Consider the following 14,824-nt stretch of genomic DNA (forward strand, 5'->3'; position numbering starts at 1 on the left):
CAAAAATGCTCAGGGACAGCACCCAGGCCCTGAGTTCAAAGCTCAGGACTAGCACACACACACACACACACAAAAACCCAGCACTTTGAAAGTTATGAATATGTATTGATTTGGGACACTATTTGAATTATAGCTCTTTCTGTGTTTTTCTGTATTCGTCTGTGAGCTCCCTGGGGGCAAGTTCTCGCCTTTGTCTACTAACTATTATGTTTAATATATAACATATAAATTATTTGTAAATGATTGGATGAATGAGTGAATAAGTGAAGGAAAAAAGGGTTCCTACTTCAGATATTACACTGAGATAGTATCAGTGTTCGAAGTACAGATTTTCTCTTCCCAGGCACTGAGCTGAGTTTCATTTCCCAGCTGCCTTTGCAGTTGAGGTGTGGTCATGTGACTTCCAGATCTAGCCCCTGTCCATCTGTAACACACATTTTGTCAAGTTGTTTTTCCTTGAGGGCAGACTATCTCCACAGCAATCTTAGAAACAACATTAACCAGAGCAGAGTTTTATCCCTCAGCTACCATATGAAGCAGAGGCACCCAACAACATGTTTGCCCATTTCTTGAAGTATCATTAGAAATAAGTTTCTAATAAGCATAAGTTTTCATACATATGGTTTGCAACTTATGATATTCACTTACAATTGGTTTTTCTTTGCATAATGTTGGCATGAACATTTTTCCATACAACCAATCTGCTTTTCACTTTCAAACTGTACATGATATTCCACACTTTATTTATAAAACAGACTTTATGTCAGATAATTTTGCTCTGTTATAGGCTAATGTGAGCATTTTGAGCACACTGAAGGTAATTAGATTAAGTGAGATTCCATCGGTGTATTAAGTGCATTTTGTGTGTATGATATGTTCAACTTACAATGGATCTAAGGAGCCTTTGTATAGTGTAATCCTTTTGTCTTCCCTGTCAGTTATGACTGCTCCCAGAAAGGCTAACCTAGAGAGGAATGTGGAGATCATGTTAGGATCTGATTGGAGACGTGAGGGCTGAGAAAAATCTTCCCAATTTCCACCTCCATATGCTTCCATTATATCACTGTCCTATGGGTTTTAAAAGATACCTTTGTCCAGACGAAAAGATTTGTAGATGCATAGGACACATACATTTGCCTACATGTCTACACAAAGGAAGCTGATGTAATCAAATTTAGGGTTCATTCCCAGTAGTTGCAGAGGATGGATTCTGATTCACTTCCTTTCAGGCAAACCACAGTGTGTTAAGTAGTCAGCCATCTTTTGGTCCCTGTGGAAAAGAAAGCAATGTGGAGAAATGGATGGTGTCCTCAACACAATCCACTCAGAACTGCAGCTTATAGGACTTGTCTCCTAATAACTCACTAGTAGTGAAACCTTGACAAAATTACTTCACTTCTGTCTTTATTTGTTATTAAGGGGCTCAGATGTATATGTCAAGATTTGTTTAAGGGTTGCATGATTTAATTCACATAAAAGGTATGGTGGGGAAAGGGAATCAGTTGACTATATATGGTAGCCAAATGTTTTGGCTCAGTGGCAGTTAGATAAAAGGAACTGTGGGAAGATAGCCTGTGGGGTTGGACAGAAAAGGAGAAGGACAGGGAAGATGTCAAGTAGAAAATGATGCCTGATCTCAGGGCCTTGTGCAGAGTTCACATGACAGAGATTAGAATCATTCACATTAATCAAATAGAGTTTTCTAGATGTTCTGGGTCTTGAGCTGAATGCTGAAAAAATTAAAAACAAAGGTAGATAACAAGGAAGCTAGTGTGAGACTATCAAGCCATCATCAAGCATTCTGGAGCATCAATTAAATTGCTAAGTCCTCTAATGCACTAGTGCTAAGCTGAACTGGACATAGAGAAGAGATATCAGGAGCCTCCCCCAACTGAAAATCAAGAGTTCTTCTACTCTATAACTCTTCCAGAAACACACCAACTTCCCCAGCCTGTCCTCATATTAGGGAAATGAGGTCATCAGAAAAATTTGTTAAATTTTTAATGTGGGATTCCATTTCTATGTCCGTGTGTGTGTGTGTGTGTGTGTGTGTGTGTGTGTGTCTGTGTGTCTGTGTGTGTCTGTGTGTCTGTGTGTGTTTTAATCAGCTGCATTACTTGCTTTATCCTCCAGGGGGCACTAGACTAAGAGTTAGAAAACTTCTCAGCTCCACCCTTGACCAATTGTGTGACCCTGGCAAACTGCTTAACCTCTCCATATCTCAGGTCCCATCCATAAAACAAAGAGATGAACAAACTCCTACCACTAAGGGATGTAGGCAGAGTTAATACCCTCATCGTCCTTTGAGCTCAGTAGATGAAAGGCTCTGAGAAAAGTACAAAGAATTTTTATGTGCTATTGACTTTATTTTATTTTATGTGGGGGAGGGAGTCTTCCTCAGCTGGAAAGCTGCTTTCTCTGAATCAAAGGGCAGAAACCCAGCAAGTTTCTCAGGATCTAGGCCCTAGCCTGAGCTGTATGGAGAGTGCCAGCCAAGCCCACAGTTCAGTTTCCTTTAACCTGGTGCTCTAGGCAATAACTGTGCAACTCTGCAATTTAACAATGTGTTCTTTGTCCTTCAACTGTTGTCATTTCGCAACTGCCCAGGTAATATGTTTAGGCCTGTAGGAAGAGTCAAATAGTTAATGAGGGAAGGGCTTGGCATGCCCTACATAGGTTTTCTCAACAAGTTCCAGCAAGAACACATTCTCTCCCTCTGGTTCCCAAACTACCCCCCCTACTCGGCCCAACCCAAAAAAATGTACAAGTGTAACTACCAGAAATGAGCCCTCTTTCCCAGCAGGCTGTAAATCCAGTTTTGCCTTTATCAATGAGTCGGTGAGCTCTTATTTTGTTTATAGTTTTAAACCATTTATTTTCCCAGGGATATTAGGTTTTCTAAAGAGCCCTTGAGTTTGTGTCAGCTTTCCAAACTACCAGCAGCACCATTTCAGTTCTTATTAAGCCCTTAATATGATATGAATAGGAAAATGATTGGACTAAAGAGCCATAATCGCCCCCGAGGAAAACATCCATCACCAACCTTTATGTGGTCCCTGAACCTCTAAGAGGTGTCATCTCTCTGGGGTATATCTGGCGAAAGCTTTCTCGAGGACATGCCAAGAAGCCAATGCCTGAGACAGAGCTTAGAAAAGCATTTTTCTAACCATTACAAATTGCCTCGTCTAGCATCTCAATTTCCTTTACGTGATGAGCCTTAATTTAATTTGTCAGGGTTTGATCCTTTATCCCCAGATGTGGCGCTGACAGAGATGGCTGACATAAATAATGTGTATTCCGAGTGCTTCCAGGGCTCCGTCAGTACAGATGTGGCTTTTTAAAGCCACTCCCAAGATGTCTGGGATGTGTTTAACTTCCCCATTCTCTCCTCTGGCAGAGAGTTGGGGGCAACATCAGCCCAGATGTTGCCAACACATCTTGACAAAGAGCATCCCTGCCAGACAGGTGCACTACCTGCAGACATCTCCAGAAGAATAGGCATTCAAGGCCCACAAGGATAGTCTTGTCAAACTAAAGGTGTTTCTTACATAAGTCTTGAGTCTGATGTGCTTGTGTAAGACTTGCTTTAAAACTTCACACACACACACACACACACACACACACACACACATCCTGAGCACTTTATTAGGGTTTGCCTTATTTGACTATAGTATTCCAGGAAACAGTCCAAATTAGAAAAATCTTCTCCCAGTGACTTCCTAGTTCCTCATTCCTGACTTGCTCTTTTTGCTGCCAACTAGAGCCCAGAAGAGACACTTTCTCACTGGCAGTTAGTAGCTAGTTCCAGCCCAGGTGAATCTCACCTGGCTCTGCAGGGAGGAGGGTTTGGAGGATTGGTTGCAAAAAGCCACAGCAAAGTCTCTGCCAAGACTCCACCTCGACCCTGGTTTGAACTTAACTGACAGCTTTTTGAATGTCATTCCCAGGAACTGCAAGGAGTGCTTCATTCAAGCAACGGAAGGTAGTGAGTAGAACCCAGGCATTGGCACTTGCTCTTGAAATGATCTCAAATATGTTGTAAGTCTGTTTCCTTATCTGTGAACCAAGGGTGTCCATTCTTCCCTTGCAGGGCAAGAAGAGGCACACTGTCTCTCTGTTTCTTGTGATTCCACACCAGGATCAGTGTGACTCCTCTGGTGTCCCCTTTCCTCAAAGACTGCCCAGCCCAGACTACAACTGGCCTGGATAATAAAAGAAAAGCAAAGTTCTAAAAGAAAACAGAAAGAGATAGGACACAAAACCCATGTTCAGCTGAGTGTGAGTGGCTTCTGTTTGTAATCCCAGATACTCAGAAGATGAGCATCCAGGAGATCAGAGTTCAAAGTCCTCCTGGAAGAAAAAAAAATCTGCAAGACTCCATCTCCAAAATAGCTAGCACAAAACCAGACTGGAGGCATGGCAGATTTGGTAGAGGACAGGCCAAGTTCAAGAAGAAGAAGAAGAAGAAGAAGGAAGGAGAAAGAAGGAAGGAGAAAGAAGGAGGAGGAGGAGGAGGAGGAAAAGAAGAAGCCAATTCACACCTCTCTCACAGAGTCCCAGCTGAGGGAAGAATGCCCCTTATTGCCACTGGCATGCCAAAACTAAAGCTGCCCACTTCCTCCATGTTCTCAAGACTTCCAGTCATGGAATGTGGTTTAAACCCATGTGTAGGGGCAGTACTGAAGAATGATGCCAGTTCATAAATAAGGCAGATGAAACTCCCAAGTTCACAGCTACCTAAATGATGGTTTCAGAATTAAAGTTACAGTCTACAAATTCAATTCTGGGATGTTCTGCTCAATATAGCACTTCCGCTCTTTCCCTTTCTGGTCTACCAGCATCCATGATATCCTTCCATTTCATACATATTAGAATCAGTATTGCTTCCTTCATTCATCTCACCTCTCCTGCTCTCTCTGGGGCCAGAGAACTGCTGATTCTTTTTCAAACTTCCTCCAGGCCTCTTTGACTTCCTAGGGCCTTGATTTGCTTGCATGACAGATCCTTGACCTTTTTCAAGCTGGTCCATCCTACCCTACCCTTCAATTCATAGTCTTCTTGTGAACGGGCACAATCCCAGGTTGTCCAGCAAGGCTGAGTGAAAAGAACCAAGTCTTACAGCTTGACAGCTCCATCTTGAATAAGAGCTGTTAATCCTACCTGAGGGTCTCACCTGGAGGGTTTACCTCTCCAAAAATTATATTGTCCTCCCAGCCATGCTGCAACATTACTCGGGATTACCTACAATTCAAGGAGCACTGCATTGGTGCTCAGAAGATACTGGAGAAATGCCACTCCCTTTCCACTCCTTTTCCCTCTGTTGCTCAGACAATTTCTGCCCACCAATTTCAGCGTCACTCACACTGTATTGCAATCATTTATCTGTGTCCTTCTTACCAGATCACTAATAAGTTCCTTAGAGACATGAATGGTCATTTTTATCTCTGTGTTCTAGCATCCAGCCTGGAAGACATAAGGTGTTTAATAGATAATGACAAGGCCATGTGAGAGCAGGAAGTTGTAAAGAAAATGTTTTCCTTTCTTTGCTGAGGAAAAAAGTATGTTATCTCCGATTTCCCCATCTCTTTAAACCAGCCTTATCTGAATTTTATGAACTTCAGGTGACTCCAAAAGTTAGTTCTGACCGGATGACTCAAGCTAGCCATGGACAATTCTATCAGGGACTTCCTTCCACAATCCACTCTTGTGCACAAAGTTGAAGGACAAACTTCTGAGTAGTTTGTCCCTCTTGATCTAGCAAGCCAGCATCATAAAGCTAAAAATTTCTTTGTTTGGTCAGAAATCCACACACTATAAAACTGATGTGGAAAAAAAATAGGCACTTCACCAACTGGAAGAGAAATCAAGGGACAAATCTGATGTAGTGGGCAATGATATAGTTACGTGCCTCCTATCCTTTTACACCTATCTAGAAGTGAAAATGCACATTTATTGGAGGAGATTAGAAGCTGAGTAACCACAACGTGACACATTATTTATTATCTTTCAACAGCAATTTTCTTAACAGTGAAATGGGGGAATAATACTTCCCACTAAATAGACATATTACATGGCAATATCCTCACCTTGTCAAATACCTGTTTGGATCTGTTTTCTCCTGTGCATGTCCACCCTTGAATAGCACCAACTATGATTGAAGAATAAATGAGAAGACTTTGATTCATGCCCTTGGGAAGTCTAGTCTGCCTCCCCTCCTGCATAGTTCTGTGAACACAACTATGGGACTGCATTACCACTGCATACTTCCTTATGCTGGGTGGGTTTTGCCCACTTTCTGAGAATAAAACGCTACAGAATAAAGGTGAACCAGTGTTTTGATGACTGGAAGATGCTGGCAACTCTCTTGTATGGCAATGTTTCCACTATAAGGTTCTGGAGAAATAGGAACTTATACAGGCTGGAAGGCAATGTTTGGAAAGCTGTATGCGATAGCTGTACTTTGGCTTAGGATAATTGGCAACTTCTGGAGTATATGTGATGGTATATGTGATTACTGAGAGACTAAATACAAAGCTCTTCTATTTGATCATAATTGCAGGAAATGGAGTCCACTGGTAATAGGAAAAGAAAGGAATGGGAAAAGCATACACTTTGAATGCAAAAGTCAAGTGGGTTGGAGATCAGTTTTGCAAAAGGAGATAAAGGAGAAAATAAAAAGACACTAAGATAGTATAGGTGAACTCAGTTAAATATCTTTTTGGTATTAGCTTTTGTAAATTATAACTTTATTTTTTATTATTATTGTAGAGTTGATATACAGAGGCATTACAGGTAAGGAGTAATGAGTGCAATTCCTTGTGAACCATGTCTTCCCTTCCCTTGCTCTCTCCCAGTTTTTCCCTCCTGTCTTCACCCATGAAATGAACAGTTCATTCTCCACATAGTGGAATAGTCTAGTGAGTGCCATTTGTTCACCTTTGTTCCCCTTTTTTGTGCCCCCCTTACCCTCCTGGATATAAATAAACTAACAAACAAGACAAGTGGAAACAAAAACAGCAACAACAGCAACTGGAAAATGCCTCATTTCCTTTTCTTGGAGTTCATTTCATAAAATAATATTTTATATGATCATATGCACATGACTATTGAGCCTTTGTCAACACTCCTCTGCATATCCTCCTTTGGTCTCGGCATGCAATGTGTGGAGTCCTATATACTTTATCATGTCCCAGTGTGTGTGCATATATCTATATAATATTAATCATTCAGTGTGCTTACTTGTAGATTTATACACACATTTTAGTTACCACAAATGAGGGAAAACATGCAGCCTATATTTCTTTGGCTCTGGCTTACTTTGCTTAATATAATTTTCCCACAATTAAGTATTTTATAATCTCTCTTTCACTAAGAAACCAAGATAAGCTCACCATCTGTGACACTTTGTCAAAAATAATTTGTTTGTTAAGTTTTCCTTTTTATAATATTTTATCATTTAAACCACCCCAAACCAAGATTTTTTTTTTAGTATTAAACAAGATTGGATTGACCAAACCAGCTCTTGGAAGTCATTTCTCTTTTTTTGACTTTTTTACATTTTTATTTATTTTTTATTGTGAAAATACTGTACAGAGGGGTTACAATTACATGGGCAAGATAATGAGTACATTTCTTATCAAGTCATTTCTACAATTTATCACACAAGATCTTGACCTTCTTGAATAGTAGGCTGTTCTAATTTCACCACAGAAAGACTCGGCCTAATTCTGAAGCACAAAGGTCACAACACTGACAACACAAAGTTTTAAATCCCAGCACATACAAGAGTCTTTTTTTATAAGACTCCATCCTTGACTTAAGTTGATCATGTGCAAATGCAACTTTGGGGTGAGTCCACATTCATCTCCCACTTTACTTTTTTTATATATAAGGGAGATAGCTGTGCCACCTTTATAACATTCAAGAATGTGAAAGTAAATGGGTGACACTGATCACGGTGCCTTGTCCACAGAAACTGACAAGTTGAATTGAAACCGCTCTGTGCAATTTTTAAAGATAACAAAAAATTAAAATGAGATAAAACAAAAATAATTGGGTTGAGGAACTCTAGTGCTGATAAATGGCTGAGGGGGACACATTCTCCCAAGATTCTCCACTAATCGCACATATTTTTTTAAAAATAAAGAAAAATAAAGAGGAAAGGGGTCATTATCCAGCATATTTGGGAAGCATCTGGCTCTGTAAACTTGTGTAATGTATTTGACAGGCTCCCAGTAGACAACTAAAGGACACTCAGGTTAAGGTAATTTGAATTGAAGATATTAGCTACAAAGTGTGGACAGGATGTCAGGAAACCTTTAGGAATGCTTTAGTAGACAAGAGTTAATGCTAGAATTATGTCCTAAGACTACAAGGGCAAGGAGGATGCTTAACTAGAATCTATGGCCAAAAAAAACTAGGGGAAAAAAAGGAGGTGAGGGTTTCAATCAAGGTGACACGGCAGAAGAAAACCTAGTGAGTTACCACCCCGACTCCAAACTGGCCACTCTGTGGGTGTTTACTGTTCTCCTGTAACCCAGAGTAGGTGCCAAAGACAGGGAAATGTGTTGATTTCACTCGTGCATACATTGATTTCATTCATATAGGTTCCTTGCCTGGGAAACGGGACACTCAGGGAAGCCATCAGAGAGGAGAATGGATAATCCTCAGCTCAGAGGTTTTCTAGAAGGCCTTTACATTCCTTAACATCCTAGTTGATGTACTTTGGGAGACAACAAAAGCTACATAAAAAGCTTCTGAAATAGAAGGTCTGAGGATCTGGTTAAAACTCCTCTGTGATTGACATATACTGCTCGATGGCACGTCTGCAGGAGGAGGCAGACCTGGTTAAATTGTGTTCATGTCCCAAATGAGGCAGTACAGGAACTTCTTTGCTTGTCCTAGTTCACGAAGCTCAGTGAAAACTCTTACCTGGATCTCATGCTATGAATTCCAATGGCCTAAATTCACCTCCTAGCTTGCCTTGGGAGGAAAAATAAAATAACGAAACCAAATGATCTCCCCATGGAGCCACTTACCCAAAACTCACCAGTGTTAGCCTCTGATACTTGGTATTCTGGCTTCAGATGGGCCTGCTAAGTGGAAGCCCAAGCCTATGTTATCTCAAGACACATTCAAAATGCTCTGCAACTGGGTAGAAAGAGGAGGTGAGATGTATTAGAGGTTATGTTGGAGAAAACCCAGTATTAGGTAAATTCTTGTTCTGCTAGATGAGAATTTACAATCTAGTGGAGAAACAATCAAAATGTTTATTGATGGGACAACATAGAAAAGTTTGTTAACTAGCTCATGCCCATAATCCTAGCTACTCTCAGGAGGCTGAGATCTGCGGATTGCGGTTCAAAGCCTGCCAAGGCAGGAAAGTCCATGAGACTTTTTTTTAAATTGTAAGAATACCGTACAGAGGAGTTACAATTACATGGGCAAGATAACAAGTATATTTCTTATCAAGCATTGTTGCCTCCTCATTGTTTCCCCTTCCCATCCCTTCCCATCCTCCTTCCCTCCCCCACCCGGTCCTCCCTCCACCCCCCACCAAAGTTGTTAAGTTCGATTTTCGATATAACGACTTGTACATATCATTGTTGCAATGGGTCCACCTGTATCCCTAGTTAAACGATTTGTCTCCTTGGCACAGGCCCAAATTTTCTTCATAGAGACCCAGAAACACAAGAAATCAAAGAAAGGTTGGACAAATGGGATTGCATGAAATTGCAGAGTTTCTGCATGGCAAAGGACATAGCTAGCACGATCAATAGAAAGCCCACAGACTGGGAGGAGAGTTTCACTAGCTGTACAAGAGACAAGAGTCTCATATCTAAAATATACCTGGAACTTAAAAAATTAAATCCCCAAAAAACAAATCCTCAAAGAAACAACTGCCCAATAAATAAGTGGGCTAAAGACTTAAAGAGAAACTTCTCTGAAGAGCAAAGAAGGATGAGCAATAGACACATGAAGAAATGCTCAACTTCTCTAGCCATAAAAAAAATGCAAATCAAAACAACATTGAGATACCACCTCATCCCAGTTAGAATGGCTATAATCAAGAACTCTAATAACAACAGATGCTGAAGGGGATGTGGACAGAAGGGAACCTTACTGCATTGTTGGTAGGAGTGTAAACTTGTTCAACTACTTTGGAAAGTAGTATGGAGGTTCCTCAAAAGACTCCACATAGAGTTCCCCTATGACCCAGCAATCCCACTTTTGGGCATTTACCCAAATGATCACAAACAAGACCACACTAAAGCTACCAGCATGACTATTTTATTGCAGCATTATTTACCATAGCTAAGATATGGAACCAACCCAGATGCCCCTCAGTAGATGAATGGATAAAGAAAATATGGTATATATACACAATGGAATTCTATGCCTCTGTGAGACTCTTATCTCCACTAAGTTACTCAGAAAAGGCCAAAAGTGGCCCTGTAGCTCAAGTGGTAGAGTGCTAGCCTTGAGCACAAAGAGCCTCAGGGATAGCACCCAGGCTCTGAGTTCAAAACCTAGGACCAGCAAAAAAAAATGTGTGTAATATATTCATACAAAGAATACTGTTCATCAAAATGAAACAAAGTGATGCATATTACAATATGACTGATATATGCTACAACTTGGATGAATCTCAAAAAAAAAGAAAAGAGAGGAAGTTAAACATGAAGAATACATATATGATTCAACTTACATAAAGTTCAGCCAGGAAAGCTAATCTCTGGTGGTGGAAACCACAGTATTTGCTTATAGTGGAAGCTGAGTAGCATGGAACATGGAAATATTTCTGGGATGGTGGGACTGTCCTCTCCCTGTGACTGCCTAGTGATTGGGCATCCATGCACATCTTCAAGTGGTATTGGTGAGGTTAATGTAATACAATTTCTACCTACAGTTTTGGAAAATAGAATGCAAATGGGTTGCTGGACACCATACAAGGCCTTGACAACATTGCATACCTACCGCCTTCCCCTGCCTGAGTAGGGTGACCTGAAAGCCTTTACACACATGATTTGGGAGACAGAAGTGTGCATAAAGGACAGAGGCTTTGCGGAGTGGCAGGTGTCAGCTCAGATCCAAGCTCCACCCCTTCCTCCATGTTGGACATGTCAGGAAGCATCTCTGAGCCTGAATTTTCTCATCAGGAAAATCCAGCCCCAACTTACAGTGTTGGTGTGAGAATTAGACAAGGAAATGAACGAAATAATTTAGCAGACTTCCTGGCATATGGTAAGTGTTCTATAAATATAGGTTACAGGTTAATAGCATGATTATAATTGGTGTTTTTCTGCCCTCTGTTCCGCTTTACCTGCCAGGAGGAAAATTGAGGGGGAGAGAGAGAGAGGTGGGGAGGGGGAGGGGGAAGGGGAGGGAATGAAGAGAGAGACAGGTGGACAGAAAAATCACATGGTGTTTGTGAATCCTCTTTTGTTTGCTTTCTAGCTCTTTTCTGATTTCCAAGTTTGAGGCTGACTTTCAGGTGACAGCAGACTGAAGGTCAGGTGCACATGGTATGTCCTGTCTCCCTCTTAATGTGCAAGGGAAAGGCCGCACTGTTGTGTGCAGACCAGCCACAGTGGAGCTGTGGGGCTCTGGTGGGTTCATTAGTGGCTCCTTCATCCACAACTCTCACAATTGTGACCTGAGCTTTATACAGAGCCAGTGTGCCTAACGGCAAAGAGGTGAGGCCCCGTGGTGTCTGTCTGGTAGCCGACTGCTTCTGTAATAGAGTATTGATCTCAACCAGGAGGGTTGTACGTCTAGCACGCCCAGCAGTGGCCAGTCAAAGCAGGCCTCTGCAGATGGCAGATCCATCAGCCACCAATTTGACATTAACAAGCAATTATGATGCAGTTTCTGAGTTAGTGCCACGCAGGGATAGCGGGGTGATTGCTTCGAGGAGAGAAAGAGAAGGAAATAAAACACAAAAACTCAACAAGTCCACAGTGGATTGTCTGGAACTCAGTGGGCGAGGTGTGGCTAGCAAGCTCAGCAGATCGGACAGCAGGTCTTGCAGTCAGGAAAATGAGTTAGTGTCCAGCGGGAGACCTACAGCTGTCCACTACTTAATGATTTCTTGAAATCCATCCGCCTATGTCAGGAGTTCACAACTCTTCGGAAGTTACTTTTACTCCTGTGATTATGACACCTCTTTCAGATAACCCAGAGCTTTGATATGGCCGAAATTGGAGCGACTGACTGGGCAATGCTAGTTACTTCAAGTTAATTAGCACACTGCTTGACAGCCCTCAGTTCTTTAGTTTCGTTAGAAATGGAGAGTGGAAGCTTAGCATTTTTGTTTGCCATATTAACAGACGACCAGACACAGGATGCCCCATTGACTGCTGAAACCCTGGCGATGTGCGTACATAGCTGGGCACTGCCTTCAGCTGTCCCCGCCAGCAGCGCCCCCTTGGTTTTCCTGAGTAAGTCAATCACCTCATTGGCTTTACATGTCACACACCAACTAGTTATGACCTACTCTGTGTCTCCTTCCCTAATGTCTCCTCACAACACCTACGTCCATAGCCAAGCTATCTGTAGGACTTGCAAGAGCACGTGTTGTATAGCTCCTCCCACCTTCAAATTTCCAAACCGTGTTCACTCTCTCCACTTCTAATCTCTGTGGATGCCTTGCCCGTGGGGGTCACCCATCACCCCAGTCTACTGAAGGCCAAGAGCCTGGCGTCTTTGGGGATTCTTTTCTCTCTCACCATCTCCGACTCTTCCCTACCCTTTCATCTTTTAGGAGTGGTACCAGCTTCATGTAATAGAAACCCTAAAATTCCAGTGATTGTATGTATATCTTTCTCCTATAGCTGAGTCCAGGTGTAGGAAGCCTGAGAGCTTCATGTAGTAGCAGAGTCACCTGAGACCAAAGATCCTTCATTCTGCTTCACCACCAAGCTTACAGCTCCCATCCTGTCCACTCAGAGTGCTGGAGTCTCACCATTGCTTCCATATTGTAGGCCAGAAGAAAAAAAGGGCAACAGGATGGGGTGGAGGGAAAAATTCTAGCGAATGAAGTGTTCATTAAGTCACCTTCTCATGTGGCATCCTTTCAGATTTTCATCGGCTGAACTTGGAATCCAGGAAGACTATTATCCATACAGAGGCTGGTACTAAAGCAGAGGGAGAGAATGGATCTTAGAAAGCAGCTCTTTCTCCCATGTAACTTAGATCCTGCATGCTTTAAATCTTTTTTAGGTTAAAGCTGACAATGTTTTGAGGCACTGTCTCCCTGGTTTACTTTTACCCTATCTGCCTGCTTCTCTACATTCTACTTCTCTTGTTCTGATTGAGGACCAACTCTAGAGAAACAGCAAGTTCAGTGATAACTGCGGCAATTTGTGAAAGGCAAGAAAAGTCACTTTTATCCAACAGAGAATAGGCAGTTCCAGTTGACCTGCCTCCCACTGAAAAACAGCTCTTTATTCCCAAGAAGTCAGGATGTAAGAAAGACTTCCTTCCTCTCAGTTAAATTGTGAGAAAGGGGGCTAGGAAGGAAAATGAACATTATGGTAAATAATTTATGTTAATATTGACAACAAAGACAAACAAAAGAATGGTGATAAATAATATGGCAGAACCCAGGAACGTGTTCTACTCTGAGATCGTGATTTCAAGCAGAGCTACTCCATAATTGTGCAACATTGTTTCACCAGGAATCTCACCAACATCCAAGGCCCAGGCTGCCAGTCTCGAGTGTTTGCTCCCAGTGAGCTCCTGTTTGAATGTCATTAACTGGGGACAGGGTCTTTGTGCCCCTCTTCTACCTCAGTGTCCCATGCAATCCCTTATCACCTCTCTGGACCGAACTATCTAATCCAGTAACTGGACTGGAATATCCCCGGAAACTGCAGTTCTGTTACAATGAAATAAATTCAACACGGAGACAGATTCAATGAATAGTCAATTGTACCATGTAGTCAATCCCACAGCCATGCAGGCTACAAAATTCAGCCTATCAATGGGAGTCCCTAATACCACTATTCAAACAGGGTTTTTTTTAAAAAAAGCATTTTCTCAATGTCTCTGGTTAAAATCTAGGCACCTGGGCAGCTGTGGTGTTGTGCTGTAAGGAAAGGAGACAGATTTGTAAACCCCGGAGGGAGGTTCTGTCTGCCTGAGTCCACAGCTGTGTGGAGACCTCCAGGTAAAGCCACTGTCACCATGTCTGATCAGGAGGCAAAACCTTCAACTGAGGACTTGGGGGATAAGAAGGAGGGAGAATACACTAAACTCAGTCAATGGGCAGGATAGCAATGAGATTCACATCAAAGTGAAAATGATGACACGTTTCAAGAAACTCACAGAATCATACTGTCAAAGACAGGGAGTTCCAATGAATTCACTCAGATTTCTTTTTGGAAGTCACAGAATTGCTGATAATCATACTCCAAAAGAACTGGGAATGGAGGAAGAAGAGGTGATTGAAGTTTATTAGGAACAAACGGAGGGTCATTCAGCAGTTTAGGTATTCTTTTTATTTTCCTTTTCTTTTGCCTCAATCCTTTTTATTTTTAAAAATAGTTCTTTTGTAATGTGATGTTCAAAATGGAACTGAATACTGGCACTCACATCTCTTTAAAACATCTGGTAATTTGAATTCTAGTGCTCATTATAATCCTTTGTTTTCATTGTGCTGATTTTTGGTGATCAAACCTCAGCTCCCTTCTGGTGATCAGACCTCAGCTCCCTTCACATTGCCCCCTCCTTTTAAAAAATGTGCACAGAGAGGCCACTTTTCAGGACTGCAATTTTAAGTAACATCGACCAGTGTGAGTATTCACAAAGACTTTCCAATTGG

At 41.8% G+C, this 14,824-nt stretch overlaps 1 pseudogene; it reads left to right on the plus strand.

Moving 5' to 3' along the window:
• The first annotated feature begins 14,140 nt into the window (after nt 1-14,140).
• LOC105992297 lies at nt 14,141-14,491 on the plus strand (annotated as a pseudogene).
• The last annotated feature ends 333 nt before the right edge of the window (nt 14,492-14,824 follow it).

Source organism: Dipodomys ordii, unplaced genomic scaffold (genome assembly GCF_000151885.1).
Source record: "Dipodomys ordii isolate 6190 unplaced genomic scaffold, Dord_2.0 Scaffold82, whole genome shotgun sequence".
Lineage (NCBI taxonomy): Eukaryota > Metazoa > Chordata > Mammalia > Rodentia > Heteromyidae > Dipodomys > Dipodomys ordii.